General features: G+C 45.2%; 1 pseudogene across 1 annotated transcript; it reads right to left on the bottom strand.

The window, feature by feature from the left end:
• Nucleotides 1-1,054: 1,054 nt before the first annotated feature.
• LOC144694651 (interleukin-1 beta-like) lies at nucleotides 1,055-5,177 on the bottom strand (annotated as a pseudogene). The gene is made up of 6 exons (XR_013579800.1): nucleotides 5,060-5,177; nucleotides 4,236-4,302; nucleotides 3,656-3,941; nucleotides 3,110-3,274; nucleotides 2,477-2,613; nucleotides 1,055-1,665 (listed from the first exon to the last, which is right to left on the bottom strand). The product of XR_013579800.1 is annotated as an interleukin-1 beta-like (transcript).
• Nucleotides 5,178-12,170: the final 6,993 nt, after the last annotated feature.

The following is a 12,170-nucleotide window of genomic DNA, read 5'->3' as shown; positions in this document are numbered from 1 at the left end:
CCACCACACTCTCAGGCAGTGCATTGCAGACTTTAACAACTTGCTGTGTGATAAAGCTTTCCTCGTAACACTTTTGCGAATGATCTTAAATCTGTGCCCTCTCATTCACGCTCCTGCCACCAATGGGAACTTTTTCTCCCTATCTATTCTGTCCAGACCGCTCATGATTTTGAACACCTCTATCAAATCACCTCGCAACCTTCCCTTCTCCGAGGAAAACATGTCTTATAATTGGACAATAACAAGCCAATGATTGCATTCCGTCAGTCACCATAGACATTGCAGTGTGGGTGAAGTGAAGAAAGGATTCCCGAAGCACCTAAGGTGTAGATGCATTTGACTGGGGGATTGGGGCCATTCTGTAGTTGATCCCGGGTGGAAGGACCCAGGTGGAGTGAGTACGTATGGCATACTGAGGGGCAATGGAACCTCGGGCATGGCCATTGGTGCAGGGCCGGAAGGTAGTCTCGTGTAGATCACACTTCTAAGCAGGGAGTAATGGGCAGTGCAATTGTTGGGTCTTCATTCCACTGCTCAGGCATTAGCATGTGTCAAGTCTTATTTATACTGAATAAATTCCAACCACTGTCACCCTTAAGGATTACCACTTGACATCATTTTGGAACTGGAGAGTGCAAGGGTTAATCGGCTCAACCCCGGGACTCTTACAAATTAGCGAGTCAGGGAGGAGTGATTGACAGTTGGTTATCGTTGTAAAATTTTGCTCAGTGTGAGTGGGATGCTGAGGCATGCGGATGGTACTTGTAACCTGATGCAATCGTTTAGATGAGCAAGCAGCGCGTTGTGGATTGTGGTCACTGTGCCTGTTTTTTGGTTCTTAACGAACCTTGTCCCCAGGACTGGATGAAAAACATTCAGGGGTTATCCAACAGAGTGTGAGGGAAGTGGGAAATGAAGAAACAGCGGAGATTCCAAAGTGTCTAAGGGAATGGGGCAGCTTTTTACACTGCAGAGATGCTGTGATCTTCCACATTTTCTTCTGTATCAACAAAACTTTCATGGAAATGTGTAAAAATGTACATGGAACCCAATGTGTTTGAAAAATAACTTAATTTAATCAAGAAAGGAAGAGACTGTATCCAGTACAGTAATAAATTAATGAAGAATTTAAATAATAATAATATTAAATATTTAAAAAATTAAATAATTACTTATATTCAAGTTACAAAACATGACAATTTAGACTCACTCAAGTTTAAATGTAAATAATACACATGAAAAACAGTAGCAAATATTGCCACCTGTACTTCACTGACGATTTTACATAAATTATTTTGGTTAGGTTTTAATTAAATGACAATTTTATCAGCTACCCATTAGACTCATCTGACCCCAATGGATTTAAAATTCTGTACTTAGTACATACACACTCTCTCTCTAAACCAACTACTTCTGATTTGGGTTGTGAACTGTGCTGAGACTGAGATGGTCTCAATCAGTTGTGAAGACTGTGATTCGCTTGTGGTTCTCCTTCTCATCCATCTCGACAGGCTGTCTGTTCTTTTTGGATGTGCTGATGTACCAGCCGTGGTACTTGGCTGATTCAAGCTCAAAGTGCAGGCCAGAGCTGAAGACCTTCTTAAAGAACACAAATCGAAGCAGGTCAGTGGCGCCGTTGATATTCTTCAGATTCTGGTCCCATTTCTGTGCAAAGAGAAACAAAAAAAAATGGACAAAGTTAAATGCCATTCTATATCTGACGAGAGGGAGATGCGGCTGGTTTCATTTCAGGCCCGATTCCTGAACAAGGGCTGATGGTTCCGAGCCTGCAATATTTGAGCGAATTTAACCCTAATCCTGTTACCATCCCTTTTCTTTCCTGGGGGCAGTCAACTCGTGTGAATGCGAGGGCTGGTGCCCTGATATTAGGGCTCTGCCCAGACTCCTTGAAGTACATGAGTTGTGGTCATCATCCGTGGAACCCATATCCCAGTGGGAGGAGGCTTCCCGAGGCTGCGGAGCCAGAATTCACAGGGACCCCGTGGATGGGCTCACAGCCAGAGTGAAGGGAACAGGGACTGAGTCCTCTGATACATGCAGCTTGTATGGTATGAACAAGGGCAAACGGGCAGATCCTCAAGATAGCAATGATATGCGACTGTCTATTTGTCAGCTAGAAGGTCATGTGGTGCAGTGGGTAACATCCCTGCCTCTGAGAAGCTCCAGGTTCAATTCCCACCCCAGGCCTTGATGACCAAAGAAGGTGTGTTCATAGCATGGCCAAACAGATAGAGTATCATCCTGCAAATCCTTCCAACACACACTAATAGTGGTACCACCAAGGTGGTTAAGAGCAGGAGAGATTCCTGGTGATGGAGAGAAAATTGGAGCCTCTACTATCCATAGCTCTAGAATATGACATGCCTGCCAAAGCAACCTGGACTCCCTGGCTGAACTGTGGCTCACCACCACTGCCACCTGTCAGTTAACTGTGTGCACTTGTGGGATCTCTTACCTCCAGCTGCATGATGGGTCTGTCTTGTGGTCCCGTGCATGAGAGGTACAGATTCTGGCTGCTGATTTTCAGAACAACAGGCAAACCTTCAACGTCATTGCCTGCAGCTGTCTTGTAGTACCTCATATCCAATTAAACTGGAAATCAAAGAAGCACCATTTTAGCACAGTAGTCAATGCACATTGCGAGCAAGGTGAATAGAAGTGCGGCTCTCCAGTTTTAACTGGGCAAATGCATCGTCGCAGCATTTGGGAGCTTTGCAGACCAGCTGGTCATCAGGTTCAGGCTAACCAAACCAGTCACAGGAGCATTGCAATTGGTCTCAGCACTGCTTGGCCAAGGGAAATGAGTCAGGGGCTCCCTGTGCATGCCCATTAGTTAGGCATGGCCGTGCCCACACAATGCCACAATGGCTTGATGACACTTTTGCCTCACATTACCAATGGCCCATGCGAGTGAGATACTGAGCTCAAGTGACCCCTGCATCCCAGCCAAGGGTCAGCGCCTGCCCAATGGGGGAGTCAAGGGAATCTCCGGATCCTTTGTCCTGCCCGCACCCTCCCCACACACCGCCACCAACTTTCCTCTTATTTTCACTGCTGCAGAGAGGGACACTAGCTGAGATGTACCCACCTGCATTCTTTGGCTGCTGCAAGGACATGGCCAGGAGCTGGAGATTCTCCGAGAGGATCAGGGATCTGTCTTGATCATCCTTCATCTGGTGGCGTTCGCTCGACAAGAATCTGTAAGTGCTGCTCACATTTTCAGCAGCATCATAGCTGCTGCAGGTGGTGGCTTCTGTGGGCACAAATCCAAACGGTTTATTCACCAGTGCGGGTGAGCGGAGACGAATCAGCCTAAATGAACCCTCAGGCCACTACTTTCCTTTAGTATTTGTTGCCGGGCGCTGCTGCATAAGGCCATGCTCGATGCCCAGCCTGAGTTACCAGGAGATGGCATCTCCCTGGGACTCAGGATCACCATCAACAGAAACACTGAAGCCACCAGCGGCAGGTGGCGATGAGCCCAGATGCCACGTTGGTCAGTGGAAGTTGTGCCCTCCTCCACCCTCCCCCACACCCCCCCCCCTTCACAACTACCAAGTCGGACACCACCCTACCCCGACCCCGAGGTCAGCATTAACAGAAAGGCAACACTGAAGGGGAAAGCACATCTTACCTTCGATGATCGCACTGAAGTTCCCCAGCAAGTCAGTGTCCATGAAAGAGCCGCCATCGTATTCCCAGCCGTCACCAGAGGGCTGCTTCAATTTCTGTTTGAATTTCTCAACAGCCAGGACTAACATGACAGCCTGTTCCAGTGAGAGGCTGGCATTGCCAACTGCCGTGATGGCTGAGGATGTGCTGCTGATTTGCAGCTGGTAACTCACTCGCTCTGCTTGGCAACTGGCGCTGCTGGCGCTGCTGGTCTCCATTAGGTTGGGTGCAGTCTCTTGAAAGGTGCTCTGTGAAAATGAGAGAGTGCGATCAGATCTTGCGGATTCCTTTCATGTCAGCCGAGCCTCCAACCTACTTGTAAAAGGGCCTCGAAATGAAAGATTACTCCATGAAAGATGAGCTGTGGGCCTGGGAATTCAAACCCTGAACTGTCAAGGTGCTTTGCCCAGGGTTGCTTCGTGAATTCTGCTCTTTCAGAGGAGTTGAACATTTACTGACTCAAGCTTACTCTAACTTTAGCCCAATGCATGTTCTCCCCCTCCCAATATCAGTCTGATGGAATTGCAGTGAAAGATTCTTACCTTGATCTGGGGGCAGAGAGTCGGAGAAGTGAGACGTGAATCCTTGTTGCATTTGTAACCGAGGGTTCTGTGGATAGAGCAAACATCACAGTCAGCTTATATGAAAAAAGCTAAATTTGGCTTCCTTGGCTGATTAACACAGGAAAGCTGCAACCAGCTGGTTCAACAGTAAATATAAAACACTCTTCTGTTGGCGTCTGGTACTGTAGTTTGAAATATACACTTATCCCATTGTGGTGTTAAGAGCAGTGTGATGGCATATGCACACGCAGAATCCGCACTAACTATCCCTTGCACTCCTCAACCACCTGTGTGACCGTGAAGGCCAGGAATATTGTACAGGAAGGGGATGAAAGGAAGAGAGTGACCGCTGCACCACATGCACACAGCTGCTGCTGGTGGTGATCACAGAACCAGATTGGGATTTTACAGGTGGTGGGTAGGTGTGGGCAGGAAGAATTCCTTTTACGGCTATTCCTCATAAAACGAGAGGCTGTTTTTTTGTTTTCGGAAATTATTACAATTTCTTCACAAAACTCTAAGCTTTGCCGCTAATGTTATGGATAATCAACGTCCCAGGGGAACTCCCCACATCTCCATTTCTTAGCCCGACGGCTGGAATATAAACTATGCCTTAAAATTTTAACATGAGGTCAGTCAAGCCCTGCTAAAACCAAATCATTTCTCCAAACTTTCTCTGTGATAAGAAAAATCACAGAAAAGTATTCTGTAGTTTGCAGCTGCAAACATATCCAGGTTAGAGAGGGAGAGAGACTATGATCACTCAGTTTGCATATAAACATTAAATAAATCCATCATCTTACCTTCGCGATTCATTCTCAACCATTGGAATGGTCACAGGTCCTACTTCAGTTCTCATCTCTCTTATGTCCACGGTAAGTTTGAACCTATCAGTTGTTTGAGTTATATCTTGCTGTATCGTTCTACACACAACCAGCCCTCAGCCCTCCTTTTATACATTGTGTGTGTTCCGCATGCTCCGCCCCTTTGAGCTTGCTGTTCCTTTTTGTGGTTGGAAATTTTATGATTGCGTAGTGGGTTCTGAAAAGTTCCTCAGTTTAGCGGATATTCCCAAATTAGTTGTTGGCACCCACCCAAAGTTTGAAAATCGAGAAGATTTAAAAAACAAAGCTCAGGTATTTTTGATGGTACCTGGCTGTCATTTTGACACCGCAGTGTAATGTATTGAGCGTAACAATGCTGGGAAACTAGTCAGACCACGGACGATCACTGCAATTCCTCACCCCCTACACATCAACCCCATCCCACCACATCTTCCCATGCAACCGCAGAAGGTGCAACACCTGCCCCTTTATTTCCCCTCTCCTCACCGTCCAAAGGCCCAAACATTCCTTTCAAGTGAGGCAGCACTTCATTTGCACTCCCCTCAATTTAGTCTACTGCATTCACTGCTCCCAATGCGGTTTCCTCTACGTTGGAGAGAGCAAACGCAGACTGGAACACCTTCGGTCTGTGAGCAAGCATGACCCAGACCTCCCTGTCGCTTGCCATTTCAACACACCACCCTGCTCTCATACCCACATGTGCGTCCTTGGCCTGCTGCATTATCCCAGTGAAGCTCAACGCAAACTGGAGAAACAGCACCTCATCTTCCGACTAGGCACTTTACAGCTTTCCTGACTGAATATTGAGTTCAACAATTTTAGATCATGAACTCCCTCTTCCATCCCCACCCACTTTCCGATCCCCCTTTTTTACAATAATTTATATAGATTTTTCTTTTCCCACCTATTTCCATTATTTTTAAATGTATTTCCATCCATTGTTTTATCTCTACATTTTAGCCTATTTCGATCGCTTCCCCACACCCACTCGGGCTATCTGTACCTTGCTCATCCTGCTTTCTACCCTCAATGTCACCTATTAGCACTTTCCATAGATAATATCACCACCTTCAACACCTCTTTTTCCTTTTATCTATGACATCTTTTGGCTATCTCCACCTATCACTGGCCCTCTATCCAGCTCTACTTGCCCCACCCCCCCACACCCCAAATCAGCTTATATTTCACCTCTTTTCTAGTTTCCCTTAGTTCTGTTGAAGAGACATACGGACTTGAAATATTAACTGTGTTCCTCTCCGCAAATGCTGTCAGACGTGCTGAGTTTTTCCAGGTATTTTTATTTTTGGACTGCAATTCCTAGTCCCGTGTGCTCTATGTTCCTCTAACCCACCTGCTGAAACGTGGACATCTTATTTTCAACCGATGAGTTTACAGATTTCCATTTGCACCTGTAGCATGTTTCTTTCTGTTTCTCAATTCAGATTTTTTCCCCTCAGAAATATACTTTAATCACAAAAATTGTGAAGCCTCAATACATGACGTTTCACATTTAGCACGAGATAAAATGAAATACAGGTCAGTTTTTTCAATACAGTGCATGAGGTACCTCACTACACTTGCCATTACAAGTTGTATTTATAATGTACATTTACATCTCATGTCAAACATTCTAGCTTGCATACAACCCGAGAGGTTTTACACAGGTACCAGCCCCTTGCTGTACTATTGCTGGGGGGGGGGGGGGGGGGGGCCTTAGACCATGTCCTTTCACCTGTGAAACTTTCACTGGCTGCCCCAAGTATGTTCCTCAGCACATAGTCCTGGACCTTGGAATGTGCCAGCCTGCAACATTTGATGACTGCCATTTGCACTGGGAGACCAGCAAGCAGACTAGGGGACAGATTTAAAGTAAAAACAAAAATACGTGGAAAAACTCAGCAGGTGTGGCAGCATCTGCGGAGAGGAGCACAGTTAACGTTTTGAGTCCGAATGACCCTTGAAGAGATTTAAGTAAAAATAGAAGAAATGTGAAATATAAGCTGGTTTAAGGGGAGGGGGTGGGGGTGTGGGACAAGAAGAGCTGGATAGAGGGCCAGTGATAGGTGGAGATAACCAAAAGATGCACAGACAAAAGGCCAAAGAGGTGTTGAAGGTGATGATATTATCTAAAGGAACATGCTAATTAAGGGTAGAAAGCAGGATGAGCAAGGTACAGATAGCCCTAGTGGGGGTGGGGTGGGGGGAAGGGATCGAAATAGGCTAAAAGGAAGTGATAAAACAATGGATGGAAATATACTTAAAAATAATGGAAGTAGGTGGAAAAAGAAAAATCTATATAAATTATTGGAAAAAACAAAAAGGAGGAGGAAAATCGGAAAGGGGGTGGGGATGGAATAGAGAGTTCATGATCTAAAATTGTTGAACTCAATATTCAGTCTGGGAGGCTGTAAAGTGCCTTGTGGGAAGATGAGGTGCTGTTCCTCCTGTTTGCGTTGAGCTTCACTGGAACAATGCAGCAAGCCAAGGACGGACAGTGGGCATGAGAGCATGGTGGAGTGTTGAAATGGCAAGCGACAGAGAGGTCTGGGTAATGCTTGTGGACAGACCGCAGGTGTTCTGCAAAGCGGTCTCCCTGTCTGCATTTGGTCTCTCCAATGTAGAGGAAACCGCATTGGTAGCAACGAATGCAGTAGACTAAGTTGAGGGAAGTGCAAGTGAAATGCTGCTTCATTTGAAGGGAGTGTTTGGGCCCTTGAACGGTGAGGAGAGGGGAAGTAAAGGGGCAGGTGTTGCACCTTCTGCGGTTGCATGGGAAGGTGCCGTAGGAGGGGTTTGAGGTGTAGGGGGTGATGGAGGAGTGGACCAGGGTGTCCCGGTGGGAATGATCCCTGCAGAATGACACTAGGGGGGTTGAAGGGAAGATGTGTTTTGTGGTGGCATCATGCTGGAGTTGGCGGAAATGGCGGAGGATGATCCTTTAAATGCGGAGGCTGGTGGGGTGATAAGTGAGGACAAGGGGGACCCTATCATGTTTCTGAGAGGGAGAAGAAGGTGTGAGAGTGGATGCACGGGAGATGGGCCGGACACAGTTGAGGGTCCTGTCAACCACCGTGGGTGGAAAACCTCGGTTAACGAAGAAGGAAGACATGTCAGAGTAACCGTTTTTGAAAGTGGCGTCATCAGACCGAATGCTGGAAAGTGGGATTAGGCTGGGGGAGGGGAGGGTGGGTGGGGGGCTCGCTTTTGGCCAGCACAGGCATGACGGGCAGAGTGGCCCCTTCCTGTGCTGTAAACTTTCTGTGACTTCTATTCTATGAAGTTTCAGGAAGATCAAAGAACGTTTTGCACTGAGTTGACGGTCTTTCAGCAGCAGCTGATGTTTAGCTCAGTGCACGTTCATGGGAACAGCTGTAGTCTGTTTCTCAATTCAGTTCATCCCAGGGGCTGCAAATTCACCCATGCCCGGGATGAACATGCATTGGCAAAGGTAGGATTGATACTCCATAAGGTGGAGGGACGGCAGAGAATTAAGATAATTGGCAACAGAACCAGAGGAAAGATGAGGAGATTTTGTTTTTATAAACACAGTGAGTCATGATCGGGCATGCACTCTCTGTAAGATATGAGGAAGCAGATTCAATGATATCTTTTAAAAGGCAGTTGGATAAATACTTAAAAAAGGCAAAATTTTCAAGGTTAGAGAGAAGAAGTAGAGGTGTGGGACCAATTGAATCGCTCTTCCAAAGACGCAGAGACGATGGGCCACGTAGCTTCCTTCTGTGTTGTACGATTCCATGAGTTTATGCTTCCCCATTTCTTCCGGATACACTAAGCCTGGAGACAAAAGATGAGTCGCCAAAAGTACAATTGCACAAGTAGAAAAAAGGAGTGACACATTTCCTGAGCTGTGTGTGTTCATGCGTTAGATGACATTCCCTGAGGTAATGTTTCATGCTTGCAAAAGACTGGAAATATATCCGGTCACTTGTACAAGTAGGGAAGGATCTTTCAAAAATGCAAACTATGGTGTCCCCACCTGTGTAATCAAACACTATATGGCTCAGTACTGAATAATCAGCCCTGGTTTCAACTTTTCACAGAGTGGCCAGTGGTATTAACTTCCTTTAAGTGAGATGACGGAGTGAACAATGCAGAACTCACTTACCCTGTGGGAATGTTCATTGGAAAATGTGGCATGCCATTTCACTATGAGCTCAGTCACCTCATGTAAAATAAGCTTTCTCAGCTCACACTGTGAGCAGTTGCAGCACACGTTGACAGGAGTTTGGGGGGCAGTTGTAGTAATTGGGATTTGATGAGCATTACAAGACACACATTATATTCAGTTTTCAGTTTTCTAATGCAGGCGGTGGAATTGAATATTGCACCAAGTTTTGAACTGGAGAGCGATACAATATCACTTGTTGTGAGTTCCCTGCTCATGTGTAAATTCATCCCAACCTGTGTAAATGTTCATAGAGTCGTGGTTAGCCTGATATTATCTGTTATTTCTCAGCAACTGGATAGTCCATATGACATAACCCATGGAGATGGTAGCATAATGGTAATGTTACTAGGATAGGAGACATGAGTTTGAATCCCAATGTGGGAGTGGGGGGTGGGGGAATTTAAATTCAATTAATTAAAAAATCTGGAATTAATTGCCAGTCTTTGTAATGATGATCGTGAAACTACCAGATTGTCACAAAAACCCATCAGCAATGCTCTTCAGGAAAGGAAAGCTGTTGTCCTTACCCGGTCTGGCCTACATGTGACTCCAGACCCACAGCAATGTGGTTGACTCTTAACTTCTCTCTGAAGTAGCCTTAGCAAACCATTCAGTTCAAGGGCAATTAGGGATGGGCAACAAATGCTGGGCTTGCCAGCGATGCTCACATCCCAAGAACAAATAAAGTGAAAAAAATTGGGAGGCAAGGCTTTTGGTGTTGGATGGCATGGGGAAAGATTTCCTCTGGAAGATAATTTTTTATGTTCTTTACTCATTCTTGACTCTTGTCTCCCCAAATTGCTGAAAATACAGGGAAACAATGGAAAGGAGATTAGGTTTGTGAAGAAAGGTCAAGGCACTAAATTTATACAGATTGGGTGAAAGAAGAAGAGTCATATGGACTCGAAACGTTAACTCTGTTTCTCTCTCCACAGATGTTGTTAGATCTGCTGAGTTTTTCCAGCATTTTCTATTTTTGTTTCATATTTCCAGCATCCGCAGTATTTTGCTTTTAACCCCTTGCCTCATGTCCATGTAAATTTTGCTACTTTAAGTTGTTGTGGTGTCTTTGATGAACAGACCACAGGAGAGTCAGGTTCAGATTACATTCGTTTATTTGAGCAATTGCAAGGAGGGCACCATCTCAATGCAGCTTGAGACAGTACTCTGCTAAACTACAAGTGTTCATCATATTTATACATTATTGGTCGCGTACAAGAACAGTTTCCAGATTTCGATCTCATCAACATATAGGTTTATATTAAACAGACAAGTCTCTGGTACAAAGGTACATGCATCATCTGACCCCTCCTTCACCCAGGCAGAGACCTGCCTTCCTATCTAAGCTGGGACCATCTGTCCTTCCCCTAACTGTTGAAAAGCACACTTAATCTATGTTATTGCCATCCTCTGACTCCAGTCTAACTCCCAAAACTCCCAAGCTACCATATTTTCATTCTTCTTCGCCCAATATGGCCTTGCTGATGCTCGCAAGCCCTGAGAATGTGCAAGGTTCAGCATTCACTCTGTCACAGCCTGAACTTTAAATGTCAACTACTTAGCAATTATGGTTTTTGCATGCTGGGATATGTTAACTCATGTCCCTTGACCATTACTGTATTCCTTTATTTCCCCTTAACAAAGTATTTACCCAATTCCCTTTGAATTCTACTATTGAATCCCCCACCTGTGCCGACAGTGCATTTCAAATTCTAAACAGTTGTTAGGTAAAAAACAGAGTTAACATTTCAGGCCAACAGCCTTGCATGAGAAGTGTGAATAGTTAGAGATGCAAAAGATCTTCAACAAGTGAAATGGGGCAAGAGTGGATAAAAAAGAAAAAGGATTGTCTGTGACAGGGCAGAAGATGGGAGATATCAACTGATGAAAGAGTGGGTGGGGCAGGGCCAAAAGGAGTGTCAATGAAACAAGCAAATTAAGAAAGGATGAGTCTGGAGGAGATGTCAACGGCAGAATGATGAACAAAGGCAAAAGCAAGAAACAAGAAGATTAAGGCTGACACATGCAAAGAAAAGGAACCAAAGCGGGTGTACAGAGGATACAATCTGCAATTGCTGAACTGAATGTTGAGTCTAGAAGGCTGTTAAGTGCCCAATCAAAAGACAAGGTGCTGTTCCTCAAACTTGCATTGAGCCCCATTGGGACACTTCATTAGGCAGTGTTTCAATGAAGCTCACCACATGCACATCCAACTTCTAAGCTATCTTATAAAGCACACAAAGTGTTAGCACTTGATCTGGTCGCTGTGATTGTGTAAGTGAATGACGGTGTTTCGTCATCATCAGTCTGTTCTTCCTTGATGACATGGAGCTCCCCTACTGCAGCCTGGCCAGGTTGCAGTTACTGGGTATTTGAAAGAAGTCAAATCGAGCACAAAGGAAGATAGTTATGGTTGTCGGAGACTAATCATCTCAGCCCTAGGACATCACTGCAGGAGTTCCTCAGGGCAGTGTGCTAGACTCAACCATCTTCAGCTGCTTCATTAGTGACCTTCCCTCCATCATAATGTCAGAAGTAGGGGTGTGTTCTGCTGATTGCACAATGTTCAGCACCATTCACCACTCCTCAGATGCTGAAGGAGTTTGTGCCCATATCCATCAAGCACTAGACAACATTCAGGCTTGGACTGATAAGTGGCAAGTAACAAGTGCCACAAGTGCCAGGTGTGGCAGATGATGCATGCCACATTGGTCAAATCCACCAGAGAAACTTGATCACGTGGTCACAACTGTTTTGCAATTTGTATTTAATTACAAGATGCGTGCCTTGAATTCAGAAGTAATGAGACTACCACGACTTCAGAGGTTTTTAGAAAACTAAATTAAACACTTATTAAAAGAAAAGATTTCAAGCAGATAC

The sequence above is a fragment of the Cetorhinus maximus genome, chromosome 20 (assembly GCF_964194155.1).
Source record: "Cetorhinus maximus chromosome 20, sCetMax3.hap1.1, whole genome shotgun sequence".
Taxonomy (NCBI): Eukaryota; Metazoa; Chordata; class Chondrichthyes; order Lamniformes; family Cetorhinidae; genus Cetorhinus; species Cetorhinus maximus.
This window is presented reverse-complemented; position numbering and strand designations above follow the sequence as displayed.